The sequence below is a fragment of the Mesocricetus auratus genome, unplaced genomic scaffold (assembly GCF_017639785.1).
Source record: "Mesocricetus auratus isolate SY011 unplaced genomic scaffold, BCM_Maur_2.0 Super-Scaffold_100013, whole genome shotgun sequence".
In the NCBI taxonomy this organism is placed as follows: Eukaryota; Metazoa; Chordata; class Mammalia; order Rodentia; family Cricetidae; genus Mesocricetus; species Mesocricetus auratus.
In genome coordinates, this window is record NW_024429196.1 from 30,829,640 (window position 1) to 30,856,638 (window position 26,999).

Consider the following 26,999-nt stretch of genomic DNA (forward strand, 5'->3'; position numbering starts at 1 on the left):
CGCCACCACTGCCCGGCTCTTCTTTTTAATTTTTGAGTTCCAATCAGCTACCCTCATTTCACTGATACTTAGACCTAACAATAATAGTTAGTATTATTAACAGTTAACAAAAATATTTAGTAGTATCTTTTGAAATACGTGATGAAAAGTTGGGGAGATGATAAATGTTTGGCATACAATATTTGGACTTCTGTCTGTATGGCTAGCATCCAAATAAGGAAAATTGGTGCAGCCTAGAACCTTAGTGCTTGGTGTTAGAAACAAGTGGTTCCTGGGTTTTTCTGTCCAACCAGTCTAAACAAACCAGTGAATTCCTGATTCAGTAAGAGGCACTGTCTCAAAAATCAATGTAGGCAGTGATAGAGAATCATGATCTGATGTCAAATTCTGTCTTCAACATGGCCTTCAGGGTCAAGTTAACATTGCACAGAGATGCACACACACAAGCACCACACACAACGCAATAAAAAGAAAAAAAAAGGCAAGACTGTGGGCCTGCAGTGAAGTGCAATTGACCTTTGTATAAATATTGCATCATTATGAATTTTGTATTGGTGTGCTGTGCTCTGATTGCTCATGTGATCTGGGTGTGGGATGCTGTTTCCCATTTATCATGGATCTTTTGACAATTTCATGTTTTATTTACCAGCGTCCATTTGTGTGTGCTGGCTCAGCTTCTGCAGCACAGGTGGCTGATTGAAGCAGCAATTAGCTGATGGTATTGCTGTTTGAGTGTGTGTAAAGAAATTTTATGACCATATCCAAATGCAGACATCAAAACTATGCCTAAAGATGTCTGACAGAAGACTCCTTGAAAATGTAAATGGTGGTTTTTCAAAGCTCTGATGCTTATACATAAACATATGAAATGAACATATTGTGCTTATGTTTTGCGTGATATACTTTACGAAAAATGAATTTTAAACCTAAGAATTTCATCATCTTTGATATAGAAATAAAGGGCCCTTAAGGGAATCTCATAAAACTTCATTCATGAGCTCTCCAGGAAGAGACTGAATGAATGCCTAGTCTGCTACTTACTGAGTAAGTTACAAAGAGCTTAGGAGAAACTCAGGTTTCTGTCTTGAAACACCATTTAATATGTTGAAGCCCATGAAGGAAATCTGAAAACAAAATTCAAAATATCATTAAAAAGCAAAACTAAAATATCTATTCAAATAACTCATTTTATGAATGATGAAAGTAATCTCTACTTGTCATCACTTCCTTTTATCTGAATAGAACTGATACCACAACCATTTTTATATACATTATTATTTAAATTGGAAACAACTCTATTTTACACACCAATCACAGTTCCCCCTCCCTCCCATTCTGACATGACCCCAAAACCCCATCATCTGCACATGGGTGTCAGTTAGGAGGCCTGGGAATTCTATGGGAGCCCTGGCAGTAGAACCAGTATTTAACCCCATTGCACGAATGAACTTTGGGAGCCCATTCCATTTAAGAAAGGACAAGTGTTTGAATGAAGACGTCATAATACTAAAAACTCATCCAGAGTATGTAATACAACCCAATTCGTAGAGTGTTTGCCTAGAATCGAAGAAAGCCTTGGTTTGATCAGAGTACTATATAAAAGCAGGTGTAATGGCACATATATGTAATTTTGGCAATCTGGAAGTAAAAGCAGGAGATTAGACATTAAAAGGTAGTTTAGATTCATTAGACCTTCAAAGGTTCTACCTCAAAGTTAGAGAACTAAAAGACAATTGGGCTTATATATCTTTTCTCAAAACAAACAAGCTAACAGAAAAAACTTCATTGAATTAAATAACCAAAAAGTTTCAACCATGATAGAATGAGTATAATCCTTCTTTTTAAAACATTACTTACCAATTCTCTTTTTTTTGTACTGGTTGAAATGGACAGTTTAATAGCAGAGTTACATAATAAAAATAAACTGCAATTAACATACAACCCATGTAACCACACTTTTTGTTTACCTAATCCTCCATCTCAAAAATAAATACTATCAGCATGAATAGAATGCCCACTAAGCAGAGTCTTAACAATAAAAAGTGACAGAACACACCTACCATGTGCTGCTAAAAGCACTGATTTTTCTAGGGAGATTACAGGTTAGGAAATGTCTCAGATAAATGGGAGGGAGAGAAACGAATATGAACGACATATAATCTGATAGGCTGATGGCTGCCTTCTAGAAGGACTTGACAAAAAATTTTCTATATATATATACATATATATATATATATTTAACTTTTTATGCATGTCACTTTCAGTTTGCTCTCCCTCCTCTCCTCCCTCACCCCCCAACCCTCCTAACCCAACACCCCCACTCCAGCCCCATTCTGCTCCCCAGGAAGGGGGAGGGCCTCCATAAGGGATTTTCAGAGTCTGTCACATCATCCTGTGAAGCATCCAGGCTCTGTAAACTGATAGTTTTAGTTGGAGGAACATTCACTTGTATGTGTATGAACTTGACATTTGGAAAAATGCAAGCATTTATCTCAATTTATTTGATTCTAATAAAAACAGTTAATGTGTCTTATTGTGATGACGAGAAACTTAAATAATTTGATTCTAGAGTGTAATTCAAAGTCCCTGAAGCTAGTGCTAAAGGAACTGTGAACAATGTGATATCCAGAGCATAGGAGGCAATGTTATTAAACAGCATGCAGCTGTAGACAATTATTGAAAGGGGAAATAATATAGGAATCCTGTTCAGATTGGGATAGTGTGGTCATTGTGCTTGAAGTAAAGAGATCACAAGTAAAAGAAGCTAAAGAGGTAAAAGGCACCAGAAAATTAGAGAACTGAAAAAAACAAAGAGCACTTTAAAACATAAAGCCACATTTAGAAGATTTCACTGTGAAAAATAAATGTTTTGATGCCAAAGAAAGTTCTCTCTGTTAAGAGACAAACATGTACTCAAAGCTTAATCTTCAAGAAGATGTGTCAGTTAGTTTTAAACTCCACCCCAACTCTGATACTTACTAAGTAACATAACTCTATATGTTTTCCTTTTCAAAAAGAAAGGAAAAGAACCTGGCTTGGTTGTGGCCCATGCTTTTAATCCCAGCACATGGGAGTCAGGGGAAGGTGGATCTCTATGAGTCAAGGTCAAGGTCACTCTGATCTACAAAGCACGTTCTGGAACAGTCAGGAACATTATAAGGAAAACCTAAAACAGGCCACGCAGTGGTTGTGCATGCCTTTAATTCCAGCACTTGGGAGGCAGAGGCAGGCAGATCTCTGTGAATTTGAGACCAACCTGGTTTACAAGAGCTAGTTCCAGAATAGTCTCCAAAGCCACATAGAAACCCTGTCTTGAAAAACCAAAAAAAAGAAAAAAAACTAAAACAGTAATAATATTTGATAGGTCAAAAAATAGCCACGTTTCTCCTTGAATTTATTTACTATGTGTTTGCCAACAGATGGGAAGCTTGGCTTCCTTAAAGACACTTCTTAAAGTCATATGATTTCAAACTGAACATGAATGGGTTGAGAATTTTATTGTCATTTAAGTTTAATTAAAAACATTAAGTTTTTAAATTATATTTTATTCATTAAAATAATTTTAACTATAAATATAATTGACCATATTCTTGCCTTTCCCCCAAGACGCTTTAGATCCTCTTCCCCTCACTATCCTCCCAACTTTCAAAATCCAAACAAAAAATCCAGTATATGATGACAACTTCCTCCTCAAAAACAAACAACAAAAAACAAGAAATGAAAACACCCCCCAACAACCTCCACCAAACTGTAACCTAATTAAAGCACACACACACGTGAAAATAATACCCCCAAAACAAACAAACAAACAAACAAAAACGTGGAATCCATTGTGTATTGGTCAGGTACTCCTGAACATGAAATATGCCCTGGAGTGGTGGAATGGTGGATATATCCAGTGTCACTCCATTGGAGAAAATGGCTTTTTCCTCTCCAAGCAAGTATAAATGACATGTCAATTATAATCTTTACCCTAGATGCTAAGATTTCATTCATTCTTTCTTTATAAATATAAAAAATAAAATATAAGATAAAACAAAGACTAACAATTGAAGTCATACAAGACAAACAATCAGAAGGAAAAGCAATCAAAAGAAGGCATAAAAAATAAGACCCATGGCCGGGTGGTGGTGGCACATGCCTTTAATCCCAGCACTCGGGAGGCAGACGCAGGCAGATCTCTGTGAGTTCGAGGCTGGGCTGGACTGATAGCCTCCAAAACAATACAGAGAAACCCTGTCTCATAAAAACAAACAAAAAAAGCCCACTCATTCCCACACTCTGGAATTCCATAAAAACACGAAACTGGAAGCCATAATACAAGCATAGAGAAACAACTCTGTCTATAAGCATTGCCTTGAAAGCATACGAACCCTAATTCAGTTCTCAGCACCACAACTGAAAGTGGTGCCTGCTGATTCAGATTAGCGATGAAGAAACAAAGGCATGTAGATCCCTGTGTCTCACAGGGCAGGCTACTTAGCCTATCAGTCAGTGGCTTTGGGACCAAAGAGAAACTGTCTTTAAAAACAAGGCAAATGGCAGCATGTGAAGTATGAAGCAGTTTCCAGCCTCTTTGTCCAAGTAATACATGTGTATTGCACTTGCACAAACATGTTAACCTGAACATACATGCACACAGTCACACTAAATAATTCTTAGCATTCAGTTAGAGTCTCCATTCCTTCACAATCATAAGACAACACTAGTTTAAAGAAACCCAGGGGTATAACCAGTTGCTAGTGCTAGGGCTGAGCAGATACAGCTATAGCTGATTGCATCCCCTATTATTGTGCCTCAAAACTTAAATGCCTTGTGGCCATTTTATTTTTTGTGAAAATAAACTATCTTTTGTAGAGTTAAAACATTTCATCATTTTTCTTCAGAACATAATGATTTACCCTGCCAATTCTGATTTTAAAGACTTATACATAGTTCTTTATGAAGATGTCAATAAATGCAGTAACTACAATGAATGTATAAAATGTATATACCATTTGCCTTCCAGATTTAGTCACTATTGAAGAAAGAGTTACAGCAATTAGTCAGAATTTACCTCTAGAGACATTGGAAAGCTTTGTATTCTTCTTCTTAGACATTGGCAATGTTTGGTTCAAGTGAAGTTCTTCATACAGAACCCTAAGGCTGTTAGAACCAGCCAGCAGAAAATATTTCTTTACTGTAACGCCAGTATAACATTCATTTCCTAACAACCTGTGTGTGTGCGTGTGTGTGTGTGTGTGTGTGTGTGTGTGTGTGTGTGTGATTGTGTGAAAACTAGATGTCAATATCACACATACCTTTGTCTTTCTGAGTTTCCACCTCAATTTTTGAGATGTGATCTGTGTTTGGAGCTCTCCTGTTTGACTGGAACGATTGACCCTTAGGATATTCCTGTTAGCTCATTGGTGCTGGGATTGCAGTTGTGTCATGCTACATCTGGTCTTTTACATTGATGCAAGAATTTCAAACTCAGTTCTTCTTGTTTACATAACAAGAACTTTAACAACTGTGCCCTCTCTCCATGCCCTCCAAACAAGCATTTTAAAGAGACATTTAACGGTACTGAGGCTGTATAACCTCATTTGACTAGCTTTGGACTTCAAAAAAAGTCAATAATACATATTATTCTTACCTTAAACCAATGACTACTTTGTAATTTCAATATCCATTTCTATAAGCAATACCATAAGAGTACTTAATTAATTTAAATATTGGTATGTGAGTGGATTAAAAAATAACCATATGGACCTGCATATTCCCACTTTTTAATGTTATGACTATATAAGGAGCTCATTAGAAAATATATGAAAGGATAATAACAATTTATGATAAAATTTTCATCACTTAAGTTCCTAAGTCTAGTGTGCTATAGTTTTCTATTTGTATGAGTGTTCAGTCTATTAAATACTCATTCATGATTTTCATTAACAGCTAAAAACTCATACATTTTGCATCTTTTCTATAAATGTAGAATGGAGGAATATCCATGCCTAGAAAGAATATATCAAAGTTTATTAAAAATTGAGATATCTCTGTCTAGTGAGTCAGCTAAAGTCAGAAAGCTTTGTTCTTTCTGTAGTCTCTCTTCTCATGGACTACTTTCTTGGCTAGAGTACATGAAAAATTATTGTTTAATAACAGCTAAACATGCTTAACACTGCAATCTATTTATTGATTCCATTTATTTACTAACTTTAGAATTGGGATACAATTGTAATATTACTGTTTTTGTTTTATTTTCTTAGTAATATAAATATTTTAAAACACAACATAATATAATTACTTTGTCTTTATATTCTCTTGTATGTTTTATGTACTTATCCATACCATGAAATAATTTGACCTATCTTAAAAATAACATGCAGTTATCAACTTCTGACACAATGCTAAGTGCCTAGCACTGATTTTTACAATTCTTTTTGTCTTTATGACTGGGATATTGTCACTGTAGAAATGGGATTAACTGTTGTTGATAACCTTCTAGCATGCTCAGGTTTGTGACATTTCTATGACTCATCTATGTCTAAATCTATTTGTGGGAAAACAGCTAAAATCTATGTTGAGAATATGTAACAAAATATGAATTAAGTTTTATTGTAAGATATCAATGTCTTCAAATATAAAATGACTTAATAACTGTTTCAAATTAAGGAAAATTTCACAGGCCACACAACCTAATAAAATGAATCAGATTGATTGTGTGTGTATATGTGTGTTTGAGTAGTGACATTATACATACTATTGCTAAAATACATAGCAAATCTGCCTGAGAAAGACTGGCATTGCCCCAACACTGATTTTCTGAGTTTAGTATATTGTACCTTTGTAAGTCAATGTTTTGTTTCCAAGTAAAATATGTTTATGTTAGGCAGTAAGGATGTTTTATACGCAATATTCTTTCAAAATTATTAGATAAATAAAATGTTCTTGGGTGCAAAAAAAAGAAAAGGAAGGTGGAACTAAAACAAAAGCTGTGTAAGAGCATATGGTGATCTCAGAGGAAAACTCTATGTGTTCTCCTTGAAACATGTCTACGAATGTAAAAGACACTAAGAAATCAGGCATGGTGACATGCCTGTAATCCTAGTACTTGAGAGGCCAGGCAGACTATCACTAACAGTATGATGCTAGCCTGGTGACACAGTAATTTCTAATCCAATCTGAGATACAAATTAAGACTTGCCTAAAGCACAAGTAAATAAGTAAATTAAGTATATTGATAAAATTACATCAAACTAAAAGCAAATCAAAGAAATACAGAATTTAACATGTCACTTAAGACATACACTAACATTTTTCTACCACTTGGGATGACATTTTTCTCAATAACTATATAAAGTTAAGCAAACATTTCATTTTAAGAAACAGGTTTTATGAAAAAGTTGAATTTCTTTTGTTGAAATCACCTCCTTTTTAACTTTATTTGCAAGAGAGGTTGATTAAATTTACCTGTGTAAAATCTTGGACAGGATTCTTTATTAAAAATACACTTGCAATTGTACTCATACACATGTAAACATGCATGCAGTAATATATAGCACATACATCCAGACAAATACAACAATGGGCAAAAAGAATAATTAAATTGCATAATTAAGATGAATATATTCATAAACCTATAGCATTCACTTATAGCCTACTTAGAAGAAAAGTGATGTCACTGTAAAAGTTACTATGCCCTGGCTCTTCCTCTCAAATTCCAAAAGATTGATACCTGTTTGACGAGAAATTGTTCATTATGAATACATTTTGAAATACAAAAAAAATTGAAAGACCAGTGTAAAGGTACAGAGTAGAACATCTGGTCTCAAAATTTTTGGTATCAGTGTTCTGCCATCTTGCTCATAAAAGAATGATGTGAACCATATCTTCCAGTGATTCTTCATTTTTATTCAGAAGCAGTTCTTATTCTTCCTGTCTGGTTCCCAGTGTTAAAATGACCTAAATAAGCAGACACAAGGAGATGGTTCCATCTGTAAAATGCTTTCCATGTTCAATTATAGGAATTCTCATGAAAAAGCTGGATATGTGGATCCAGAGAATGATCCTGTCTTGGTGAGTCAGAGACAGGCACACCTCAGCCAGCCTAGTCTAGTTAGTTTAGGCCAGTAAGAGATCATCACAAAAATCAGTGAGTAGTAAATGTGGAAAAACAGCCAAGACTGGGCCCTATGTTCTTCACACAAGCCCACATGCTGGCAATGCAGACACATACAAACATGCATACACATAAACTAAAGATTTTAACACTGATGAATGCTGCATTAACAAACTATTATAAATACAAAACAAATACATAAATAAAGCCATGTATTCACATAATCACCAATATGTTTATAATAATAGTTATATATTTATTCATATGTATAATGCATAAATATCACATCCCAGTCTATAAAGTGTTGGGAGGCTGACACAAGTGTCAGGTTGCAGCTATACCATGATACAAATCTTATTTTAGCTTCATGTCTTTGATTTGTCTGAAACACATTAGTAAGAAGACAAATGTTTCAAAACAATTTTCATCTTAGGTCATACGAGCTAAACATATATCCTATTTTGACAATTTTAACTTGAACCAACAATCCCACTAGTGAATGAACAGCAATTACTTCCCATCATGGACTCTCTCTGGCTCCTTTTAAAAAATAGTTAAGCTTTTGAATTTGGAGTAATTTGATAAAAATGAATGATTTCTCTATTGATTTGCTAAGACAGATAATGCTGCCAAGTAGATATGCCTCCATAAAATACATTTAAATCTGACTGTCACATATCTGATGGTTGAGAGAATGTAGAATAATGTCTATGAGTCTCTCTTACATATTTAAAAGGGATATGAATATTGAGTCCCTGTTTTCAAAGTATAGTGAACATATTTAGAGTAAAAATGATCTAGAATATAAATAACCTTTGCCTAAAATATGATGGGGAAACCAGAAGAAAGACAAGACATTTCTCAGGATGGAAGAGTTGATTGATCAAAGGATATAGTAACAAAATAAAAATTAAAGAAGAAAATTGAAGCGTTCTTTTTTGTGAGTTAATTGGACCATGATGTACTGATATGTAGAAGTCAGAATATCTGACATAGCATGACAGGAAAGTACAGTTTTAGATATGAAGTTCTGAGGCATTCATAAACCAGACAATCGCTGGTGTCAGGACTTAGAATTGTTGGTGTGGTTCTAGAGAGATGACTTAAATAGGCAGATGTAGGACATTATAGAATACATAATGTAACTAAGAAAGTGGAAGAAAATGAGGTCAAACAAAAAATAAAAATTGGCACAGTAGCATGCAAAGCATTATATCATAAATATGTTGCCTTTGCAGATATGTTGTGTCACCTTATAGATTCTGTCTAATTTCTCCTACATAGGAAGGTATGGCAATGCTCCTTTCCAGTGAGTGATATCCTAGGGAGGTATTCAAGGTGGACACTGGAATGCTGGTCAGGTCATTTTGTGACAGTGATGTGGAAATTGGCCAGTTACTTCCAGGTGTTGGAAAGATGACAGTGGTCTGAGATAAGGCAGCTGGGACTGTGAAGAAGGTTTGATGTCATTTCGAATCTATTGAGTGGGACCATGGTCAAATTCATATTTACTAAGAATGCACTGTTGACAGGAATAAAATGATGGACTTAGACAAAGAAAATTAATTTTTCAGATATAATTTATTGAGATGTCAGTGGAGGATTTAATGGATTATTTCATCATGACCTACTTGATAAGATGTGAAAACAATATGTTGAGTGAAAATGTTGACTTTGGAAATGATGGAGGATTACATATTACATGTGTGGAAGTCTCTTATGACTTAGTATATGGCTTTATCCTTGGACATATCTAGCTTTCAAAAACATGAAAAATGACTTAGGTGCTAGGTCTAAGAATTGTGTAATAAAATAATACTACAAAATATTTATGTCAACAATACATATTAAGGATTGGGATCTTAAAAGATATTACATATAAATATTGGATACAAACAAATAAAACGATAGTCAGCAAATGCAGACACATAGTTCTTTCACACAAATGTGATTTTTGTGTTTACTGTGAGCTTAACTTGCTGCATATTCTTGTAAATTATAATTTTAATTCTCAGTAAATGTTCATTCTTGCCACAGTTTTCTTAACAATATGAGGAGATTTTCTCTGGTGAGCAGAATCATTATTCTTATATTGATAGTCTCAGGTGTTAGCATGTGCTCTGAGGGCTCCTGTGCCGAATGCATTTCTTTTATTTCCTCAAAAGGAAAGAGGATGCTAAAGATTGATGTCAGCACTGAAATAGAGCTTAAAAGTGAAACCTCATCAATAATGTGCACAGCATTTGTCTCAGTTTTAGAAACCTTTCTCAGTAAGTACTGTCAAAAGGCGGTTGAAAATTCCAATCATGACCATTCTTTTCAAAGCAAGTTATATCAAAGAGAAAAAAATCCAGTGGGTTATCATGTGAGAAACATGGTTGAATAATTGATTCTCTGTAAGAAATATTGTACACTTACTGAAGCCATGACTATGAGGAAATGTATCTTTGTGCAAATTACTAAACTCTATTAATGCAAGTTATTTAACAATAGAGTTACATTTTAAGTTTGGTTTTGTTCATTGCAAACTAAACTCAGAAAATGGATGAAAGGAAATATAAAACCATTAATTCATAATTGAGGTTATTATTTTAATCCTTTATTTAAGATGTATATCACACAGAGACCAACACACACACACACACACACACACACACACACACACGGAGAGGGAGAAAGAGAAAGGAGAATTAACACTAAAATAACTAAGATGGGCTAGTTTCATAGGATGTTATAATCTGCAGTGTTGAAGTCAGGGAATATCTCATTCACTCATATTTCTCTTCTGTGCACCAGCTTCACCATTTACCAATTTGTGTATATATTAATAAATATATTAGTTTGGCAATGAAATTTTAATGTGTATTGAAAGCAATATTTGCTTTTGTTAATTTGTTAAGGATATTATTTTTTGGTGCTTTGTATAAACCTTCACTAAAAACACTTTTTAGATGGATACATTATGAATCATTAAAAATATAAATTAATAAAACACTTTGATTGAAGGGCCATTGTTTTTGTAAGTGACCACAGAGCATGTACTACATTTAAATTATTGTACAGATTCCATTTCAGGCCAGTCTATTTAGAAATGAAAAAAAATGAAATCAATAAATCAATAGAGTAGAAAATGTTACCAATCCATGACAATATAACATAAGGTGGATTTTTTTGCCTCAGGCAGAAATAATCTGACATTTTTAACAGAGCCTTAGAGGTTTTTGTTACTTAAAAATGCTGAGATAAAATATTTATGTGAAGAGTGATGAGGAAGAAAAATTACACGTTTCTATGTTGTCACAGTATGTCACATTCATGTTAGAACACTTTGCAAAATATATTTTCTATACTTGCATTTAAGTATGAGTCTCATGGTATTGTCACCATGCTACCATAAGGCATTCTAAACAATTAGCCAACATATTAATCTATAAAAACAAATATAGGTAGCTCTCTATATAAGAAATATTCCCATGGTTACATGTGATAGTAGATGGAGCATGAATGCATCTATCAAAGTCTGCATGAAGTCAAACAGGTTTTCAGGAATATACACATTTATTTATGTCCTCATAAATGTTCACATAGATGTTGCCTTCTCATTTCCCAGGACACATAATCTGAATTACAAAAATAATATCAGATTGAAATAGTCAAGCACAAAAGACTGTATACCTGACTGCTATTAATCATCACTGATTCTGGTTCAATGTATATCTAGCTGCAAAAATAAATGAGATGATATATTTCACTGTGTGACAATATGTTTTATGAATAAAAATAACCTCCCTTCAGAATATAGTGTCTACAAAGAAAATAATAGACACATATGACAAATAAGCTTTCAAACAGAAGTGGACAAAAACAGACACCACTAGTACAAACAACATAAAAGCAAATACAGATATTCCAAGTCTACATTGTTTAAACGGCAGAGAATCACTAAAACACAACACACTTATAAAAAGCCATCTGAATGTCACTTTTCAATAATATGCTTATTCTGGTTTTCATTATCTTTTAAATATTATTCTTTCAAAAATCTTAATGGGAAGACATCTATTAAGATTAATATCTTCACTTGAATTGCATTTGAGATGCTAATTTTATAAGAAAGAGACCCATTGGGCTAAGATATATACCTGTGACTGTACTTCCATAAGGGCAGTGTTCTGTCAGAATCCAGCACTGTGAGTTAAAGTGTTTTGGTTACTATTTCCACTTTTGAGATCAATTAACTTGACCAGAGCAATGCAAGAAGGAAAACGTTTATTTTAGCATATAGTAAAAGGGTACAATTCACTAACATAGAGAAGCACTGACAGAAGACTGTAGTGGATGTTCATATATATATTTTTTCAGTCGTTTACCTCAGTTAACATAATCTATGATAGATAATCATTTACAATGCCCAGTGGTTTTTCTCCTAGATGTTTGTAGATCTTGTCAAGACACGATTAATTCACACCCTGACACTTGGTAAAACCTTTTTACGTTTAGGAAACAGGGAAGTATCCTTGTTTTGAAACTGAAACATAAGTATATTGATGGTTAGATTAGCAACAAGAATCAAAGGGCAGCTCTAATGAAGTGGTGGGAAGGTGTTGCTGGGTCTCTCTTCATTGACTGATATGTCCAAGCATATAATACCTATTCCCTATTTTTACTGATCATACAGACTGAAGGTCCATCAGTTACAGACAGGTTTCAGTAACATAAAAGCAGTTTACTGGCTTTTATGCCATGACTCCTGACTTCTACCCTTCCTAGGTCATTAATTTCCATGTCACCTCCTGTGTTTCATAATGGCTCTTTCTCAGAGACAATATAACATGGAGAACATTGCCTTATAATATTGATGTTCTTTTAGACTAAGGTCCTAGAACCAACACAATATGGACTCTTGTCAAGAGAGATACTATTGTCTTGATCATTCTCCTCTGGAAAAGTATGCTTTGCAGTACATGTAGTCTGTAAATTTGAAGCAATTTCACAATACCTTATTGGCACCATGCACACTCAGTACACATGCGTGCATCCAAGGTGACAGTTATATATGGAAAAATATAAATAAACTACCAAAATAGGTGAAGGAAGGGAAACATATTGAGGGGCATATGGAAGGATGTGAAAGGGAAATGGGGTTACATAAGTTCACAAAATATTTGCACATATTTGAAAGTATTAAAAAAGGAATTTTAAATATTATTATTATTGCTAATAATACTTGTTACTAGTATTCCTCCTGTCAGCCTGGTCCCAGAGCAGTGTCAGCCCGAAATGAATACACAAATGCTATATAAATTATGAAGCTGTTGGCCATTTGCTATGGTTTCTTATTGACTAGATCTGACTTAATTATAATGCCTTTGAATAATATTTTAATGGGATAGTTGGTCTGAAAATATACATAAAAATATGAAGAAAAAACATTTAAGATAACATATTTAGAGCCTAAGAGAGCCTATGTAGGGATTGTAACTGGAGGTTTCTCTCCTGTCTGTCAGTTCATGCATAACAACTCAGAGATGTAATATAAATTATAAATGTTTGACTGATGAATCAGGCTTATTATTAGCTAGCTCTTACATTTAAATTAACCAATTTATATTAATCTATGATTGCCATATGGCTTGTGGCTTTTAACAGTATGTAGGCATGTTGTTCCTTCGGTGGCTGGATGGCATCTTCCATATTCGACCATTCTTCTCATGTGACTGCTTTTGGATTTCCTGCCTAGCTATATTCTGCCCTGCCATGGGCCCAAGGAGCTTTATTCATCAACCAATAAAAACAACACATATTCCCAACATTGGAGGGACATCCCACCTCAAGGGATGATGTCACAGAAAGTGGCATGATTTACCCTATGTGTATACCCTAGGTACTGGAAAATGAGGATTTTATCTCCACTGATAACAATTGACACGAAGGAACAATAGGAATTCAATATTGTCTCATCAGTCTGAATTTCTTTAAATAACACTGACTATACCTTATTAATCTTCACAGCTGCTTCTGCTTCATCAGTATATAGACATGATCAACCATCTCAGAATTGTTTCATAACAACAGAATAAATCTGAAGCACTCTAAACATTCTCCCTTACATGATCCTGCTCATTACATATATTGTATGTGTTTATATTGTATGACACGGGGACATGATCTACAAATTTTTCTTTAGAGATACACATAAGTAAAAATAACCACACTCATGCTTCATGTTTATCATGTTTGTTTGACCACAATCATAGCTAGCCTGGGTTGCATGCAACCTTGGTCCATGCTTAGTAAATTTTAGTTCCTAACATAAGAACTTTGAGTTTGATTGAGGGACAGAGAAGAGAGGTAGATTTGTATGAAACAGAGATTTAATCAATTCAAAAGAGACAATAAACTCAAACATCTGATTATAGTAGTATGTGGTTTCAGAGGGAAAAAAGAGAAAGATTGTGAGTTGATGAGTGTAAAGTCACTTACAATTGATTAAGATTAAACTAATCTGACCTTGATTTATATTATCTTTGTAAAGCTGGCTTTGGTTTGTATTTAAAATCTCAAAGAATAAAAAAAGAGTAGAATCATTTATTCAGATAAATCCTACAAAATACAAAATCTAAAACAGTTTGTCAAGCTGGTCTTATTATGTAGCTTTTTCTCAACAATACCAAAGATGGGTATATAAGAAGAAGTAATGTACTGGAGAGGGATTCATAGTCTTCTTTTAAAAAATCTGTCAACCTTTGCCCTTCTGTTTCCTTGCAATCTTAGCCAGACACAGTATTCTTTGGGGGGAGTGGTTCTCATATCAGCATACACAATCCCTGGTGTCACTACAGACATATGTCTATAATTTACAGGAACAAGATGGAATTGTTAACCCAACAGAATGGAACAAGGAGTTCCAGGATGATCCACTTGGAACATCATGACCATTTCCTCAATATTTGATCTATATTTCATTTCTTGTGTTACATAAACCCCATGTTTCAAAAAGAGTCTGGCAATTTTATTGTCTTGCTATCAAACTTGTGGCAAGTGAACCTCTATTTTTTTAAATAAAGAAACATACAGCTGGCAGTAATGCCACAGCAAGAGTCCAGAACACTATGCCAGCTCCAATGCTTGAATTTCTCAGAGGTGCAGTTTACTGTAACAAATCTGTCTGCAGAACCTGAGGGAGGGAAACAACCACAGGCAAAGGAAAGATTAAAAATCATTAATTCGGGGACACTTGCAAATCAGTGTGCTGTTTGATGTTACACATTTTAGTGTAAGCCAATTTTATAATTGCAGACAGAATAATTGTAAAAGAAGAATAAGGAAAAGAGAATATGTGATTCTTAGGAAGTTCATGCAAGTTATCTGATTGGTACTTAGTTGAGGGCAAAATATAGTAGTTGTAGATGGTTGACAGCAACCTGACCACCTGTAAATATGGCAGCAGACTATATTGCATGTGATTGTTCAAATGTATTGTTAGGGTATTCAGTTCCTCATTAAAATTAATGACCTGAATGTTTATAATCAAGATTAAAGTATCTTTTGGGGTCTGGCAAACACAGTATGTGCTCACTCATAAGTGGATATTAGACATAAAACAAAGGATAATGAGTCTAAGTCTACAACCCCAGAAAAAATAGGAAAGAAGGAGAACCCTAAAACAGACACACATGAACCCCATAAGAAGGGGAAATAGACAAAATCTCCTGAGTAAAACGGGAGCATGGTGGGAGGGCAGTAGGAGAGTAGGGATGTGAGAAATGGAGGGGAAATGATCATGAGGGAACAGGAAGGCTGCATTAAGGGAAGGACAGAGAGGGAGAGCAAGGAAAGTGGTACCTTGATAGAGGAGCCATTATGGGGTTCACAAGAAACCTAGCACTAGGAAAATTCCAAGGAATCCACAAGGATTACCCCAATGTAGAATCTAAGCAATAGTGGAGAGGGTACCTAAAATACCCTTTTCTTATAATCAGATTGATGACTGCCTTGCTATCATAGATCTTTCATCCTGTAACTGAGGAAAGCAGATGCAAAGATCAACACCTAAGCACTGGGACAAACTTCTGGAGTCCAGTTGTACAGAGGGAGGAACAATAATAAGAGCAATGTGGTAAAGAACATGTTGGGGAAATGCACAGAAGCAGCTGACCCGCGCAAGTGGGAACTCACTTACTCCAGACTAACAGCTGGGGAACTTGCAGAAGACCACATTAGACCCCTTGAATGTGAGTGGGAGTTTGGGGGGGTTGGGAGGTTCATGAGGCTACTGGCAGTGGAACCAGTATTTATCCCTCCTGCAGGAACTGGAGCCCATTCATATGGAGAGATACCTTGCTCAGCCTAAATGCTGGGGCAGGGGTTGTTCTGCCCTAAATGATGTGTCAGACTTTCATGACTCCCTATGGGAGGCCCCACCTTCTCTGAAGAGTTGGTGAGGGGGTAGAGTGGGGATATGGTGTGGGAAGTGGAAGGATGCGGGGAAGAGAAACAGGGATTGGTATGTAAAATAAGATTGTTTTAAATAAAGGATTAAAATATCATCAGAATTTGTGATATGATAGGGGAAAAGTAAAGAGCCTAATATACCGTTTGAGTATCTACCTTGATATTAATACTACTTACAACATTTAATTCTATGCCTATGAAACTGGAAAGACACACTAGCTATTGCACAATGATGTCTAGAAACAGACTCAGGACATGGAGTTCATTAGAGATTGCTATTTTTTGAGTTGTGCTTCTTGTTTTTTATTTGTTTGGTTTTTTATTTTTGTTTTTTTCTGTAGAGTGAGAAAGAATATGAAAGTTTGTGGAGATGACCTGGGAGGAAATAGGTATAAGCAAATTTTGTAGCTGCTGTGACAAGAAACCCCACAAAAGTGACTTTAGGAAGGAAGTGTTTATTTATGTAGCCTAGAAATTTGTCATTTTCAAAAATATAAAACTGTATTTAAAGAATTCTAGATTTACTATGATATCTTTCTCTCTCTATCTCACTCTCTCTCTCTCCCTCTCTCTCTCTATTTCTCTCCTCTCTCTCTTTTATGAGATAGGGATTTTCTGTGTAGCCTAGATGTCTTGGAACTCACTCTGTAAACCGGGCTTCTTTGACTTTATAGACTTGCCTTCCTCTGCCTTCCCAGTGCTGGGACTAAAGGCATGTGCCACTATGCCTGGCATCAATTTTGTTTTCTAAAAAGCTGTTTCTAGTCTTAAATTATTTCAACTAACAAAAATTAGAAAAAAATCTCTACTCTTCATTTTACTTTCTTATAAAAATCTCAGGAAATTAATGTTAATAAATTACTGTCCTTTGATCTGAGGACAAAATCCAAATTCTGTAATTGTGTGAGTTTGTTTATTTTCTTCTAAGACCTGACACTTGACTTCTTCAATTTAGTTCTCCTGCATATCAAGTTTCCTTCTCAGGGATATCCTCTGTATTTGTATCCACATTTATTTCCTCTCTGAGACCTTGACATTTGAAGTGTACTGACCATTTGTTTTCTACATTGTCCCTAATTTCCAATTTGCCTGGTGGCTTTTCCTTACTGAATTTAGGCTTTTCATTCCCTCATGACAGAATCATATTTGCCATTTTGAGTCCATGTTATAAAGAGGTAAAATGTTTCAACATTTTTCATCAGTGATGATTTTAGTTTTGGAGAAAGCTTTGTGTTTTATATTGAATTGATACTTCTTGTAAAGAGGTATTTAAAGGTTATGGAAAGTCCCCTGCTAATCAAGATTTTGCCCAGTCACTGTAGCAACTGTATCCATTGCTGCCTAAAACTAATTTGATTGTTATACTTGAAAAATAATGATTTTCTATATTCATTATCGCTTCTCTATTTGTAAGTTGGAGTTATAGTGTTTGTGTATGTTTCCGTTCTCATTTGATTATGTTAGTAAAGTCACATGAATATTGCCATATTTTATAGATTATAATTCATTGTTATTATTTCTGTGCTCAAAATATGTCACATTTTCCTTTCATTTCTGTATATTTTTCCCACATTTTATTATACATTCTTTTGAATAGTCCTTTATATTCTTTCTCAAATTTGCTAATTTTATTGAGCCAATAAATATCAGCAAATAATGAGGAAATAAGTTTCTGTATACATCTTTAGGAATTGTAACAAACCCATTTTTTCTGTATCTATTAATAGATCTTCAACTGTTGTGAATGTGGTGTGAATAAATAATTGTATATAGTTTCTTTATTTCAAAGCATTTTGAATCACTACCATATATTTTTGTCTGTAAAACATTAACTTTATAAAAGAGAAAGAAAACATATTACGATATGCATACTCAATGTGTTTAAACAGAAAAATACTGGGTCATCTTTTTTCTATAGAAAATAAGATTCTTTTAATCATTTTTATTAAAATTTTTTCATAAGGTATATTTTGATCATGTTGTGTTTCCTTCATTTCTTCCCAGATCCTTGTCACATGCTACCCTCCCAATTTTATGATCTTTCTCTCTAAGAAGAAACAACAAAGAAATTCATGTACACACCAAATCCTCCCACAGAAATGGAAATTAAAACATAGAAGCAAAGGACAAATAAGAATCCCCCCCACAAAAAAGCTGAAAAAAAAAAGAAAATTGATGGGGAAAAGTCCACAAAATACCATTGAATTCCTTTTGTGCTGGCCAACCACTTCTGGGCATGGGACCTGGACTAAAGGGTTGTCAATACACCCAGTGAGACTCCAATGTAGAAAAGTAGTTTTTCCTTAACAAGCAGGTATCAATTGCAAATGGATACTTGGTTAGGAGTCATAGTTTGTTTCCACTTCCTCATTCAGGTCAATTTTTATCAAATTATTAATCCAGAAGTATAACCAGCCTATCTCCACACAGTAAAATTTTCACAGACATTTTAAGATTTCCTCCCAAGAACAAAAATAAATAAAAAAGTAGTCCTAAATATTGTTAAAACTTAATGATCATGATCACTATGTTACCAGAAAATAAATAACTTATGTCCTTTACATGTCTCTTATATTTTTCATGTTTAGCATCCTCCTGGTAGTTGTTTGTCGCTAGCATCCTCCTTTATTTCTCTGTGCTGGAAAAAGTTTCCCTGGTTCCTCTGGCCATTGTAACAAAAGGAAAGACCCACACCCACACATGTGTCGTTCATTCACTGACTAAGAGCTCCTCATGCTTATTTTTTGGCAAATTACTATCAGTTAGTAGACAGGAAATTTATGGTTGTGACAAGAACTAACCTGGAAGTATTTGACTTGAGGTTTATAACATAAACTCAGCCAGTGTTGATCCTGACTAATAAATCAACATCTAAATGTCCATATCAAATACTAATTAATTCATCCTTTCCTCCCTCTTATTAATTTAGTGTCATTTTGAGTCTGTAGGGGAGAGTTCTTGCAGCACGAAGCAGGAAACTCTCATGACTTGCCATGGATTTTTATTAATGGCAGTAAATTTAGTGGTTTTGCACAACAAAATTTAGAGAAGAAAAATGGGCTTGGAAGAGAATTTTCCCCTTTGGCAACTTTGATCACAATAAATCCTTTGAAAATTAACAGAAGTACTTTTTTATTTTTATTTTGATACTCAGACATTCTAATAATTCACTTACTAGGATATATTATAATCCAAAATTCAGAATAACAGTTTGAAATTCAAATAAATAAATATGGCAAAATAAAACAGATTCGTTATGGAATATTTCACTCTAGAGACAAAAGCAAAAACACATGTGCACTTACGTTACATTCACTAAGGGCTAAAAGTTCCCAAATATGTTAGATTCTGATAGCCAAGTATATCTTCTATATACATATATATTGTATTTGCTCCCACTGTATTTTGAATTCTTATATAAGCCTTGTGGTGGAGTCTTTGTTAATAATATGAGATAATAATGACTAACTAGAAACCATGAGTGCTATCCACACTTAATGATTACTCTTTTACATACATGTAAGATTTTTGTTCAGTTATAGTACATGGCTGTGCAGAAATTGTGAAAACAGATAATTTCCTGAGGCTGCAACATAAACGGCACACTTGTTGAAGATATAGGCAACTGTTTATTGTAGAAATTACTCGCAAGAGAAAACAAGCAACCCAGATTAGTCAAGTAGTCTCCCCCACACACACTGAACCACATGCTGAAAACATTGGGAGAGGCTCTGCTGCTCAGTCTTTTATTCCTTCTTCCATACATGCCCCTAGCCACGCAGGCCTGGCTAGTGGTGTAGTTCACTGCCCTGTCTCTAGTCATGCCCAAAGTGGGTGTGGTTAGCGATGTAGTTCTGCCTTTAGTTACCACATCTGTATGTGTCTTTAGAGCACCACATGGCTAATGGTAGAGTCTTGTTTCCCCCTATAATTTCCACTTCTTTATTGCATGTATATTACGAAAGAAGGGAATGAAATTAAATATTAAGGGAAATAATACCCTGAAGTGGTAGGCCTAATCGAAACCTATCTAGATGTCTACAGTAGGGTGATCTCTGTGACTCACTGGTCAAAGACACATTTAATTCAGGATCAGAAAATGGAAGTGAGGGAACAAGGAACAGGCTCCCTGGAGAAACGTAGCTTTCTTTAGTCTTGCATCAGCTGTGGGATAGTTCTGGATCCCTGTCTTTCCAAATACTGGCTTTTGGATATGGGCAAATTTTTTATTCCCAAGCTTTCTCTATAGTCAGAATTTTAGGAGTTTATTAAATTTGATATATTCATGACATACTTCTAAAGGACACATTCTTTTAGTTTTGTCTAACCTGGGGTAACAAGTGTAGTTCCCAGTCATACTTTTCAAGTGAAAAATCAGTCAGAAGCATCCTCGGGCTCAGGGGATTTATCCTTGGATATCACCCTGCCTAAGGCTGATTCAGCTTATAGTTTAACTAAGGAACCTACAATCCCTTGGGAGTGGTAAGGCAGAATAAGAGAAAGAATTTAAATTGTGTGTACATGAACTAAGTGTTGAAGGGAAAACAGGTATTTGGGGAAACAATATTATTTTAATATCATCATCAGTCAAGACATAGGGAGTAGTGATGTTAAGCAAAAAAGTCATATTAAGTAACAGAATACTAATATTATCAGCAAGGAAAAGGACAGCTCAGAGTTGGTTCATGAAGAGCTCAAAGACTAATAAATATTTATAAAATTAAAGAAACATAATAGATTGAGTCATTACAGGCTTGAGGAGAGAGCTGACACTAATGAGATCTACAAGGATAACAACAACTGGCAAACTAAACAATAGTGGAGAGACTACATTAACTGCCCCTCCTGGATGATAAGGTTGATGACCACCTTATGTGCCATCCTAAAACCTTCATCCAGTGACTGATGAAAGCAGAGACAGACACCCACAGCGAATTCCTGGAACCTAGTGATGAGCAAAGGGGTCAAGACAATGATGGTGAAACCCACAAAAACAACTGACCAGATAAGGGTAGCTCTTGAATCCCAGACTGATGGCTTAGAGGCCAACAGGGGACTGATCCAGACTCCATTAATGTAGTATCAGTGAGGAGGCCACAGAAGTCACTGGGGCCTTGGGTAGTAGATCAAGTTTGCCATGGTGTATGAATGATCTTTGGGAGCCCCTTCCAAAAGAGGGATGCTCTCTCAGCCTAGACACACGGGGAAGGGCCTAGGTCCTACCCTGAATGAAATGACAGAATTTAGAGATTCCCCCCAAGGAGAGCCTCACCCTCCCTTGGGAATGATGTGGGGATTGGGTGGGGGTTGGGGGCTGGTGGAAGGACAAGGGAGGAGGGGTGGGAGAGGGAGCTGGGATTGACATGTGAAGCATTCATGTTTCTAATTTAAATAAAAACATTGCAAAAAAAGAACCAAAGTTACAAGAGGTCTTGAGACACAAGGTACTGAAGGTTACTGTACACATTCAGTTGGTTGAAAACTGATAATTTACAAATTAGATGTTCATATAAATCAGTGTTTTTAGAAATCTTCAAAAAGACAGAAGAAAACATAAAACATAGATCTGTCTTTCTGTTAGACTGTGTTCTGGACTGTTGAACTTGCAAATATGTAAGCAACTTACTCCCACAGTGGCTGTTTTTGTTTGTGACCCAGAATTTACACAGAATTTTATATATTGATTACACATGTTGCAATGTCAAAACACCCATAGACATTTGTACATAACTAAGTATTTTTGTCCTTCTGAAATTCCTGCAATTATACATGTAAAATATTTTTTGTGGTGTGTATGACTTAAGGAAGTTCTCTAAAAACCTAAATATATTAAAGTATTTATATGTTTTGACATTTATGGTTCATATCAATAAAAAACTTCCAGGGGAAACTTTCATCTGGGAAGGTCTCCATTTCTTGGGTTTATGCTGCATTTAAAGAGGAACATGAAAGACACGCTGTGGATAGGTCTGGCCTATTTTTAATGCTTTTGTTTCACTTAGCACTAAGTGCTTCATGACAGACATATTTATGTTCCTATTATTGCATTTACAAGGATGTAAGAGGATTACAGCTAGCACCCTTGTCTTCATATACCTTACCAAGGAAGAGTACAAAAAGTCCAGTCCTTGATGTGAAGAAGTTCTAAGACTGAAAAGAACATCCATATTCACATGAGTGTAGACAAAATGGCTTAGACAGAACTTAAACATTCTTTTAAAAATATTGTTTTGTTTCTAAGATATAGTAAATGATTCTGCTCCCTTATCTCAGACCAAGTTTTCGGCTGGGATAGTTTTATCCTTAACTTGCAGGCTTGGAAGCTAATTGCACATAGAGTTTGCAGGGGTGGGCATGGGAGGTAGGTACCCATTTCTTGGATCATTTTCTCATGGGAACTCACACTACCCTTTTTTAGTACTTGGTGTTTCCCTACTCCACTCTTCAGGTTTCCTTAGTAAGAAAGTCTTGTGGGTCTTTCCCATGTCACTGGACCATCTCCATGCAGATGTACACTGCTCTAAGCAAAATTCAGACAAGGCCCTGGTCTCCATTATCTCTAAAAAATGTGAATAGCCATCAGAATCTGTCTACATCTCTGTGCCCTCCAGTTTTGCTTTCTTTATTATTTCCAAAGTTTGAAGTTTCTTCTTGCAAGTGGATCTGGTAGGAGATTCACTCGTTCCACACAGATGTCAAAATCTACCCATGTTGGAACTCGCCACAGTGCAAGGATGCCATTTTCAGAGTATTATTTCATTCTTTTTCTTTCATTGAAAATAGCTTTTTTTCTCACATAATATATCATGATTATGTTTTCCCTTTCCTCTAGTCCTCCCTGTTTCTTCCCACCTCTCCTCCATTCTGGATGCACTCACTTTCTGTTTCTCATTAGAAAACAGGCAGGCTTCTAAAATATAATCAGATACAATAAAGCAAAATATGATAAGATAAAAATACTATCACACTGGAAAAAGACAAAACAAACAGAAGAAACAAAACCCATTCATTCGCACAGAGTACACTTGCTTAATTCAAGTACAGATATTTTGTTTTCAGATTAATGCCTATCATGTTCTGTTTCCTAATCTATAAAATTGATATTTTCTCTGGAAAAGTCAGTGTTTTAACTTTCCTATTTAGAATGACAATTACTCACAATTGATTTTTTATGTGATGTGATTATTGATCAATTTTTACCAGTGAAAACAAGTTGAGATCTATTAGAATATACTAATTACAATATTGTGATTATATTTTAGTTATTTTAGCTACTATATAGAAAATATTCATAATTTAAATTTAAATATTTTAAATTTTAATTTAAAATAGTGTGTGTTAGAGCTCACACTATTACCTTCAAATTAGATAAAATAGTCAAGAATCAGTTGTCTCCAATTAATCAGTTTGTATTTTAATGGGCTATGCTTCAGCAGTATTGGGCTGTTAAAGCCACAAAAGAAATTGTTTTGATCAATTTAACTGTCCTAAAGCAACTCTGTCAGGTTTCTGAAGACAAGCATGTATTCAGAGCCCTTTCCTCTCTGGTTTATGTACATTACATATTACGTATCCTTAAAATGTTTCATCCTATTATGAATTGAAATCATCTTTAGTATTCCCATTATCTGAATATCATTTCAAGTTTTTAAAGATTCAAGAAGTGACTCAAGACATATTCTGTTTTACTGTGAAACGTATAAAGTTGTCTGGTATAAACCCTAAGATTTATTTTTAAATCTACCCTCTAGATTGCCTTATTTCTTTCCTTTATTAAGATATTTTTCTTCTGTACACAACAGCAGAGAAGTGGAATGAAAATGGCTAAACATGCAATAGTGGGAGGTAAAATTAAAATCTAGAAAGGATAATGGTTAACATGAAGGCAGGGAGGGGGTGGGGGTAGAGGGAAAAGCAAGCCATGAGGTACTGCTGCAGTTTCTAGTAGTTTCCAGGCGTTGCTGGGCAGCTGAGACTGAGTGGTCCTGAGGCTGTGGCTAAGGCTGCTTGGGAGCTGGTATGGTAGGGGTGCAGTAAGTGAGCTGATGGCCAAGTGGGGTAAGGGAGACCCCATGGAAGAGAGGCAGAAGCCACCAACGGCAACAACTGGCACTGGACAGAAAGGGATGCCTCAAATTGGTCCGCAGAAAAGCTGAAATATCTGTTCTTGGCAGTTCGAGTAGAAAATGAGGAGCGCGAGTATGAGGTGGCAAAAGTGAACAAGCTTGATAGAGAGACATCCATTAACAACCGAAAAGGCAAACTGATCTTCTTTTATGAGTGGACCATCAAACTAAACTGGACAGGCAGGAGTGCAATACAAAAGACATGTGGAAATCCCCAATTTGTCTGATGAAAACAGTATGGAGGAAGCAGAGATTAGTGTGAGCCTTGCCAAAGACCAGGCTGACACAAATCCCGTGACCTTAATGGAGGAAGAAGGGGTGAAACTTCTAAGAGAATCAGTGGGGATTTATATCACTACCCTCGAGACAGAATTCACTCAGTGAATGGAGAGACATAGACCCAGTGGGTCAACCAGCACTAAAAACTGAGGTGTGCAAGGCAAAGTCTGCTCTTTCAAAAAGCCAGGTCAAACCTGTTGGTGTCAAAATCCCCACTTGCAAGATCTCCCTTATAGAGAACTTCCTGATGTCCCCAGAAGGGCTCTATAGAGTGTTTACCACACAAAAGCTGGTTCAGGCCTTATCCATGCTCCTGTGTCCTTAGAAATAGACCAAAGTAGGAAGTTTCACATAGTTGGACGGCAGCGTTACTAGAGAGTTTACCAATCTAGTCCCCTAGAAACACATTGCTATGAAGTGGAGGTTTAAGTCGTGGCCAATAGGGGCACTTAGCTACATCACCCTGACCTTCATTGTCAAGAATGGGGAGATAGAGTTGTACCTGGAAGGTCGCAGCATCCCTGCTCCGGAGGAAGAGTGGTCGCAGCAAGGCTGGGAGCAGTACTACTTTATGAGTATCAAACAGACCTTTGCTATGTCACTCGCTTGTTTTAGGGCCTGCAGCAGAGATTCCAGCCTGTTTGAAACTTCAGTCCAGCTTGCTCGTGATGGGCTTGTGATTCACAGGATTGCACCATTCCAACTGCTAACTTGGGGCTGGGCCGCCCCTACTCCCTTCCACATACACATCGGGTTTGTGCATGTTTTCTTTTGGGTGGGCTCTGAGGGTGATTTCTCTTTTATGTGTGCATACGCTAAATAAACAGAATTTTAAAAGCAAAAAAAAACCTCGTTCACAAGTAAATTTTAAATTAAAAATTTATTATATTCTGATGAAAATTTTTATAAAGTTATTTTTCTATGGAAGCTATAATGTTTCTGAAAATCAAATTTTCTAGTGCCACTTTCATTCATTTTATACTTCTTAAACTTGGGTTCCCTGTCATGTTCACCTTCCATACTGAACTGTTCTTCACGTGTGGTAAATAATTGGTGTTAATACTTCTGTAGAAAACTCTCATAGTTTACCAAAAATAGAATAATTATATAGCTTTACTGCTATAGATAGCTATATTTTTTAATTCACTTAAATGGTTTACACTTACCCATTATTTCTACTCAACATTATCCCAACAATTCATCTTCTGTAGGTAAAATGTAAGTCAAAGAATTACCTTAATATGTCTCATCTAACATTAGTTACTTATTTGTTACCACCTATACATTATTATTGGTAACTGAATATATTAAAAGTGTGCATGAATACTGGAATGGATACATATTATTAAATAATTCAACTCTGAAGAATTAAGTTAAGGTTTATTTACTGGAAACTCAGTTTATAAGCACTCCATATACACTGTTACCTTACTCTGTATTTCTGTTTCAGTTTAATTATGAAACAGATGTGACTACTAGTTTTATGTTAATTGATCCACAGGCAAAACATTTCATGGAGTATATGCTTTTTTGTAGTTGCTGCTGTTAAATGTCGTATTACTCTGTATGTTTAAAACTGTGAGATAAGAATTTGATTCTGATTTTGTGCATGATTGAGCATTGAATACTCTCTCTAAGTCAGGTTTTGAAATTCATTGCCTTCCTCTATATGTACAAGCATGTAGAGGCCATGTGTAATACCATTAATTCTCTGTACACTGTAAATGAATATTTGTGAAATGCAACAAAGTCTTTACAATGCAATTCCATCATATAGATTACAGAAATGGAATCATATGCCTCAGTTAACAACATCTTTATTCCAATGCTGTCTGCAGAAGAGACACAATTGCCTAGCATAACTGGTGCTTTTCAGTAGTGTCTGGCAGGTATGATGTAATTAATTCAGGACTAAAGGCCAAGAATCCAGTTGATGCACTTTATGAAGTTTAATTTGATAATGCCAGGGGATTAACTTTCACTGGAAATTTTTCCTCTTGTGCCATTGGCTTTTTGCTAAGCAGAGCTTTCCAAATCTA

At 35.4% G+C, this 26,999-nt stretch overlaps 1 pseudogene; it reads left to right on the top strand.

Annotated features, from left to right (window-relative positions):
- Positions 1–24,600: 24,600 nt before the first annotated feature.
- On the top strand, positions 24,601–25,783 carry LOC101839915 (annotated as a pseudogene).
- The last annotated feature ends 1,216 nt before the right edge of the window (positions 25,784–26,999 follow it).